Source organism: Rhagoletis pomonella, unplaced genomic scaffold, assembly GCF_013731165.1.
Source record: "Rhagoletis pomonella isolate Grant_MI unplaced genomic scaffold, Rhpom_1.0 Rhpom_scaffold_04308, whole genome shotgun sequence".
Lineage (NCBI taxonomy): Eukaryota > Metazoa > Arthropoda > Insecta > Diptera > Tephritidae > Rhagoletis > Rhagoletis pomonella.
In genome coordinates this window covers 1-8,863 of record NW_023462858.1, presented here as the reverse complement: position 1 = coordinate 8,863, position 8,863 = coordinate 1, and the positions used below count along the sequence as shown (strand labels likewise).

Genomic DNA, 8,863 nt, shown 5'->3' with positions numbered 1-8,863 from the left:
CTATAATAAGCAATATAAATATATTTTAACTTAACATTTTATTAAAAATACCTTTACAAACCTCTTTTACTTGCTAGCGTACATTTTTGTTTACTTTTACATTTGGCATTTCTCCTCTTTTTCGCAAAAACAATCGATAAAACTAGGATGGACACCGAAAAGTTATCGGTTAAATCTGAGATTATTTTATAATTACAGATTAACAAGGGACGAATTTTATATGGCTAATCTCTTGTTATAATTACAGATTAGGGTGTTAAGCTCAAAAATGAGGATAATCTACTTATATGTGAACCTAGTATAAGCAAAATGCGCTCACTACAAGGGAATAACGGGGAAAAGTAAAGGAACGCAAAAAAAACAAATGTTTAGTCCAAAGAATGACAACAACAAAACTAACGTCAAATAAGAATAGAAATGTATGTACAAAACACATTCACACAAGCACAAGCACAATAAACACTATAATATCAATTATTTTTTGCCTCCGACTTTCAATTCACTTTGTCACTTTTTGGATTATTCTCAATTTTTGTGTATTCTTTAATTTCCGTTAATTTAAATTCAGTTGAGTTTGACACTCTTCAAGATTTTGCCAGCAACAATTCTTCTGACTAAATCTGACTACTTCGGTTGAGTGTTGCTCTCTCATTTGCTGTCATTTTCGACTTAAGGAACGCTTTTTGGACTAAGCCAACCTAATATTCCGACACCGACACCGACAGCAGGGGTGCCGTTTGGATCTAAATAGATCCAATTGGATACATTTTTTGACGAATATTTGCGAGATACTTATTTTTTCTGATCAGTATAAATGTGAATACTTTTTTAAATAGGCCAACATTTTATAATTTCTATAGTTTTTTTTTTCGTTCAAAACTCGATTTTCATTAAAGATGGTAGAAAGCATCACGTTTTCTAAATGTATTAAAAATCCCTACTTAAAATTAAAGCATTTTATTTTTTTGTGAACGAAGAACCATATGAAGAGATCTCAGCAAAATAAGTATAAGCGCAATTGTTTTAATTAGCTAAAAGGGATGCTTTAAGAAAGATCTTAATAAATATATATAGTAAATATATACTCTTTCTGTAGTAATCTCTTTCATATCCCATATTTTCATTTGTTAATTTAAAAAGAAAGCAGATCTTAATGTAGATTAAAATACTCTGTTAAAAAACTAAATTTGATTTATTTAAGGAAATTTGTATGAATTTTACTGAAAAGACTTTAAATACACTCTAAAAAAAATTGTTTATTTGCGCATATTAAGGGCCGGTTACTCAATGTCTGGTTAACACTAATCTGCGGTTAAACATCGTTATCGACGTCTTCGACTCCATGCATACAACAGGGAGTCGATAACGTCGATAACTATGTTTAACCGGAGATTAGTGTTAACCAGACATTGAGTAACCGGCCCTAAGAGAGGTAACCAGTTTCGTTTTTTAATGTGTGCAAATTTGCACACCGTGTAATAAAACTAAACATTGCCTGTTTTCTTTTACATACCGCATTTGTCGCGAAGAGCAAAATTACACATTAAAAGTTTAAAATAGAGTAAATGTGAGCCCCTAATGTTAATTATTAGTAGGAAATGTATTTTTAGTTTGACCATTTTTGCAATGTTAAAAATTTTATATGTATATTTATGTATATATTTTGAAGATCTCAAGTTGAAAATGAATTCCTGAACATCTTATACATATATCTATACAGATTCTTGTTGAAAAATAGATACTTTTCATATAGTTTTACATGCTCTTTTTACAGTGTACAGGTAAAAATGTAACATATTAATTACCATTTATTATACTTAGGGCCGGTTACTCAATGTCTGGTTAACACTAATCTCCGGTAAAACATCGTTATCGACGTTACCGACTCCATGTTATATGCATCAGGGTAACCGCCCTATTCCCACAACACTGACAAAATTCATCATATGACTATTGTCACAATTACTGCGCCTAAAACACAATATAAACATTGTTTCGCCGTTGTCACTTACTCAGTAGGTCATGACAATAAAACTGACAATTGTCATACGACAGTTTAAAATAAATTTGCGGCATAGTATTAGGCGCAGTAGTAAAGGCAATAGTCAGCCGCTGAGTTTTGTCAGTGGTGTGGGAATATGGCGGTAAAAGTGTGTTTGCATTGTTCAACTTTGCGTTCAACATTTGCGTTCAACTCAGCGCAGGGTTGCACGAAAAAAAGTTGAATGGCTAAAAATATCAAAATATGAAAAAATATCAAAATATTCGCCATAAAAAGGTGTTTGCATTGTTCAACTTTGCATTCAACTTTTGGTTGAATGGCCTTTCAACTAATCGCTTTCAATAAAGTTGGTCGCCAGCCAATATTTAGCCATTCAACTTTTTTTTCGTGCAACCCTGCGTTGAGTTGAACGCAAAGTTGAATAATGCAAACACTGCTTAAGTGATAACGGCGAAACAATGTTTATATTGTGTTTTAGGCGCAGTAATTGTGACAATAGTCATATGATGAATTTTGTCAGTGTTGTGGGAATAGGGCGGTAAATCATCCAAGGCGAATTTATACAAGGTTGTGTTAATGACGAATTTAGATTTCGCCGCGGTACTTCTTAATGTCAAAATGATGTATTTGTTGTAATATGAATTCGCCCTGATTACAACAAACACATAATTTTGACGTTAGGAAGTACCGCGGCGAAAATCTAAGTTCGCCATCAACACCACCTTGTATAAATTCGCCTTGAAATTATCTTCAGGTTTGTCAGGGCTTGTCGCGCCCAACACCTGACAAACCTTCCATGTACCTTTAGCTAAACTGAAGCGCTGGTTATACTTGCATTGTGCTGCAGCGCATAACATGGTTACTGCGACATATCTAATCTGTTAGCAATTTATCTGTGCAAATAACTCATACCTTTTGCATAATATTAATATAGCGTATATTCTAATAGTGCATAAATACTGATATTTGCTCATTTAGAATAGTTACTAGAGCAAAGAGTTTGGAAGCATACAAAATAATTTTAATATGTACAGTGTACATTGCACACAAAAGTCGATACAATATCGATATATATCGGAAAGTCCAAAACATCGGTTTTATTCGATAAATCGAGTAGAAAACATCGATGTTTCCGATGTTTTTTTCTGCATTCCTACGCTGATAAGCATTATGAAATGCAACAATAAAATTGTAGCAGGAACTTCACAGTTGTTATTTTTTGTTTGGCTTGGACAAGTATAAAGAAACTTTGAGACGCTCTTAAATTTGGAATTTCGTTAATCTGCTTTTATTTGTGAAAATGGTGCAACAATTCTTTTGCTTCCGTCTGGAGACGGCTGCTATGATAATAGGATGGTTGGGAGCAGTTGGTTCGGTGATATCTGTTGTGGTTTTTGGGTTTTGCTTGGGATACCTGGATGAGATCGTGCAGAAAATTATTGAATCGGCCCCGGAAAATACAAAGCTTGATCCAGATCAAATTCGTACAAGTTAGTCATATCTCTGTTTATGCACACCTGCATACAAACATATACATACATATGGGGCTAATTGCGTATCTGTAATTTCCTTTTAGACTTTTGTTAAGCGATTTCTTATCTTATTTTGCAGTTTTGACTGTCGCATTTGTGATTTTTTTTGATTCTAAATGCCATCAATATGTTTGCGTCGATATGTTTGATATTGGGAACGATTAAGGTAAGTTTTAAAATACAACAAATTAATGATTTGCGATTTATTTGTCTAACTGAACAATATACTTTAGTGTAAAGTGACTTTAGTGTACACCCACATGTGTGTGTTTTGGCAAAATTATCGCGAATTTCCTCATGAAACTTTACGAGGATGCTAAAAAACAGATATGTTCACACAAATTTTCACTTTAATACCAGTATTTATGTAATTTGTTGTTTAAATTGTTCGCACCTCCACCAGCAAATTTTCATATAAAAAGTGCAGCTATCACTTACAGTCAATCACAGAAGTATTCGTAATTTAGTATTTTTCACAATATTAAAAAAATGTTCTCCATCATAAATCTATTTCGTTAATTTTCTTTTAAAATATAGCTCATTCTATAACTAAAACCATATAAATCATTCTTGCAAACTTTATACAAAATTCATAAAAATGAATCAAACTTAAAAAATGTTCATCAAAATTTCAAATTTTTTTGGTAAGACAAAGTGCAAGTTTCAAGTACACTGCCGGAACAAAGTATTAGCACAGCAAATTTTTCACAATATATGCAACAATTTTCATTCTAATATTTTTCCGATGATTTCGCATAAGAATATGGTTCATTCAACAACAAAAAACATAAAAATAAAATTCATAAACTTTGTGCAAAACTCGCGAAAATTCAGCAAACTTTTATGAAAATTGTCAACTTTTAATTCAGATTTTTTTTTTTGGTATGCAGATGTGTAGCCCAATCAATTTTATTATAATAAAGTGCAAGTTTTAAGTAGCTAGGAATTACAGTTCATACTTCAAATTAAAATTAGTTAATGAGTTTTTAATGCTTGTTATAATTTTAATGCAATAAATTATTGCAATAGCATTCATTTAAACATTTTAATGTTAATACAAAAAAATCATTAGCATTATTTCTGCGGAATTAATGCATTGAAATTTTCATTTAAATTAAATTTCAAAAATGAATGCATTAATTTTTTCCGTCTACATTAAAATGCTATGCATTAAAAAATTAATGCATTTTTCACAACTCTGATGTTTACTACTTTTAGAAATCTATTATTGTGGTTAAATTAACAAAAATAGTCTATTACTTAAAAGAAAATTTTGATGTGCATTAAAAGTTTTACAATTAAGTCACATTTACCTATTTCAAGCATGAAATCGATGAAATTTGCATCAACATAATTGGTGAATTTCACAACCTTAACAACAAATTACTTAAAAACGATAAGAGTGCGCGGGGTGGGGTTTTCACCCTTAAAATCAACCCCCCTAATGTACATACATATACCTACAGTCGGTCAATAAAGTTTTGGTAAAGCGAATTTTTTACAATTCCGGTAACTATTTTTTAAATAATTTATTTTTCGCTGGTTTTTTATAAAAATATAATTAATTCTACAACAAAAACCCCAAAAATTAGAGTTCAAACCTTGTACAAAATTAAAGAAAACTCCCCAAAAATTCATTCAAACATTGCACTTTTTATTTACACTGTTCAGAAAAAAGTTCGGCACACAATTTTTAGCCCATTCAATTTTAGTATAACAAAGTGCAAGTTTGAGGTAAGTCCTAGACCATTGATTTTTAGCAATTTGTTTTGTTGAAGGTGTCGCTCGTTTTGTCCCTATTAAATAATGTTCGATCATTTTTTTATATGGAAAAAATGTGCGACACCTTCAACAAAAATTTTTGCCAAAAACCAATGGTAAGTCCTAGCCATGATAAAATCATAGTAAGTTAGTTTCTTTTTGAAGTTTGCCAACATTTTAAAATCATATAAAATTGAGAGTAAAAGAGGAATTTTTCAAAGTTGTTCTTGTTTGGGATTGAAAATGAGAATGTGTGTGAGTTTGTGTGCAAAATTTTAAAATGAAATTGCTTGCGAACGTCAAGAATTTCAAAAATTAGCGAAAAATGAAATATTTAAAAAATAGATGCCTGTATTGTAAAAAATTCGCTGTACCTAAACTTTATTGACTGACTGCATAAAAATGAATGTAAGTGTGTAATTCGTAAAAAATCCCCTTAGCAGCCGTATTTACTCTTACGTGATGAATGCATGCACCTACGCAGGCAGACATACATATGTATGTATGTACATCCCATTGGGAAAATGGAATGCTTGGTAACATGGAAAGCAATGTATCTCCCTTTTAGCCTACACATTACAGGATGCATAAATTTTTGTACAGGCATGTCCTAGGAAAGTAATGTGTCGCGTGTCGTTTTATAAAACTATAAATAGAATTTATAGAAAAAAGGGTCCGTGCCGCAGGATTTGAACGCGCGGCCAACAAGTTAATAGTCGAATGCGCTACCACTTGTTCTCAAACTTTTTTTTGTTTGTGGTTTCAAAACTACGCATGGAATGGTTGGTGATTTAGAAAATAATGATCGCCGGTACACATTCTCCGCTCGTTTACAATGCGATGCATCGTTTCACTCAAACGTATTCGTTAATCTTTTCGTTGTAGAAAAAGATAATGCATTCCCCATTCTCGCACTGGGATTCTTATATTTAAACACATATACAAAAAAAGCATTGTGTATTAAATTGCATATATTTACTTACATAGTAAGTATAAGCACGATTACTGTGAGTCACCAATGAACACTAATGTACATACGTATACATATGTGTACATACATACATAGATGTAATTGTTTATTTTCTGCATTCTTAAAAAAAAAAATGATTTATTATTTTTTTATCAATTCTAGCAACGGCATCTATTGCTTTTACCATGGCTTTTAAATACCGGCATTGCGCTTTTATTTGCTGCAACGTACTACGTTCTTTTGGTAGTAGAAGCCGTACAGATGTCATATTCATCTAATATTGGTTTAATAATCTTTGCTTCAATTAACTTGGGTAAGTAATTAAGAATATAAAATAACATGGTACATTATGATAAAAATATAGTATTATATTTTCATCGTTTGACAAATTACCAAAAAATAAAAATAAAATAAATAAATAAAAAATAATAAAAAAGTAGGTAAGAATACATACATACATACGTTCTTGAAAAGTTTTCGGTCAGTCGATTTGGCTGTTTAACACGCAATGAAGCAAAATCTAATTTGCCGAAATTTTGCTCACCAATCAGCGAAAGAGAAGGTAAGCGAGTTTATAGGCACCTTGGACTTTACCTCTCCTAAAAACCAAAAAAGGCGAAAAAGACAAAAATAGTTCTGGAAAATAAAGAGAATATAAAGAGCTAAAGAATGAAATCTAAGTTACTGGAGATAGGTAGCGCTCGAAAAAAAAAAAAATTAAAATATATCCGTTCTTTAAATATAAATTTTCGTATTTTAATTATAACGCGAGAAGAAGCTTAAATATCTTCGACGCAAATATACACCAATGGGCAACAACTTCAGGCGCAGTCATACGTGGGTAAATAGAAGCTCTTCACATTTACAAGAAGCAAAATTATGGAATAGAACTTCAGTTAGGCTCACTTGCAGCACACCCAGAGTTAAATATATATGTAAATACAGAGTTCAGTAGCTCAGAGTAATAATATTCCTAAGCCAGACAATTTCTTGCAGCATTGAAAACTGGCCCAGAGTTAAGTAACCCGAGGGATTTCTAAATTTAACGTGTTCTTACACGATATGTATTTCCATCTATAAATGTGGCTGTTTCGATACTTATCGTCGCCTGGGTAAAAGATTGTCGTATGTTACTTTCGGCAGGTTTTGGGAAATCGATGTTAAATATTCAGTCACAATTTCTCAATAGCTGTACAGTCGCTTTTTGCCAAAATTTAATGCTTGATTGTACATACTATTTGTATGAAACCAAATTTTCTGAAATTTTCAGTAACTAATAAAGCATTAACAGCCACTTTTTTATAAAATCGTTTTGTCGTATGTTATATTTTCACGTTAAAGGCTAGCCAGCTGTATGACATACTACAAATCACACACACAGTAAGTAATAAAAAGGCTGAAATTGCTGAAATTATTTTTTGCTCGTACACCTGCGATATAAATTATTGAATAAAAATCAACAAAATATTAAACAATTTGTCCATAAGAGTTACCGTAGCACATACGACTATCTATTGTATAGGATTGGTGTGATTTTGTCCTATGTACCATACCATACAATTTGTCACATAAGACAATATTTTAACAAGTAATCAATTTCATCAAAATATATGAAAATTTTGTCGTGTCGCCCGCGAACTTGCAAATACGAAAAAAATTTTACTGTCTTCGTCTTTAGTCTTCGAAAATTGCTGGGCTAAGGATTTGGCGATTTAAATCTAATTTTACTCCTAACCGATTTATCAATTTAACCGGTAAACTTCGAGTTAAATAGATAACCTGCTGTTCTGCAAGTTAGCCTTATTAGAAACGTTAATACAAGCTTTAAAACAACGATTCGAATATTGGGAGTCGCCTTTACTGGAAACCACGATGGAATGAGCACACGAAGAAAATTACAAATAATCTAGGCAAAGTTCGAAAATTGGTCAAAGTTATTTGCACAAGAAAAAAAGGTCCGCACATTTAAACCCGAGTCTCTCTATGCGCGCTTAACGATCCTACGGATCCCAACCAACGTAGGAATAATTGGCAATGAGCCAGCGGCCGAAACAGCCAAGAAAGCTTTATAAATGCCTCTAATAACACTATGCGACAGTCAAAATCCGGATGGGATGAAACCAACGGGAAATGTTATATCGGTCAAAAACAAGTTATACGTGTCCCGGCGTTTCGCTGGGTCACGTCTAGGAATCGAGATATATATATATAACTATCATATAGGGGAAATTGTCACCTTTGGTGGTCTTTTTTTGACATAACTCGAGAACCACTAGTCCGATTTTGCTCAAACAAATTTAAAAAAATTAAAAATTACAATTCCTTTAATCTGTTCATACAACGTTTTTCTATATAATCAATAATAGTTTGAACCCTTCCCGATCACTGACCCCTACCATTTGTCTCACAGTGTAATGGAAGTACCGGGCTTAAGCGCAATCAATAAAAATGTCCACAAAGTAGAAGCCGAAAACTTAATAAGTTAATAGTAAAAACAAATATTTTAAAAACACGCTTTCTAAATATGAACGAAATCCGGCCATAAATATGGTGTTCGGAGCAGCAGCGGATAAGCCAGCAACATAAAATATGTTTATC

General features: G+C 32.2%; 1 pseudogene; it reads left to right on the top strand.

The window, feature by feature from the left end:
• Nucleotides 1–3,161: 3,161 nt before the first annotated feature.
• Nucleotides 3,162–6,601, top strand: LOC118754647 (annotated as a pseudogene).
• Nucleotides 6,602–8,863: the final 2,262 nt, after the last annotated feature.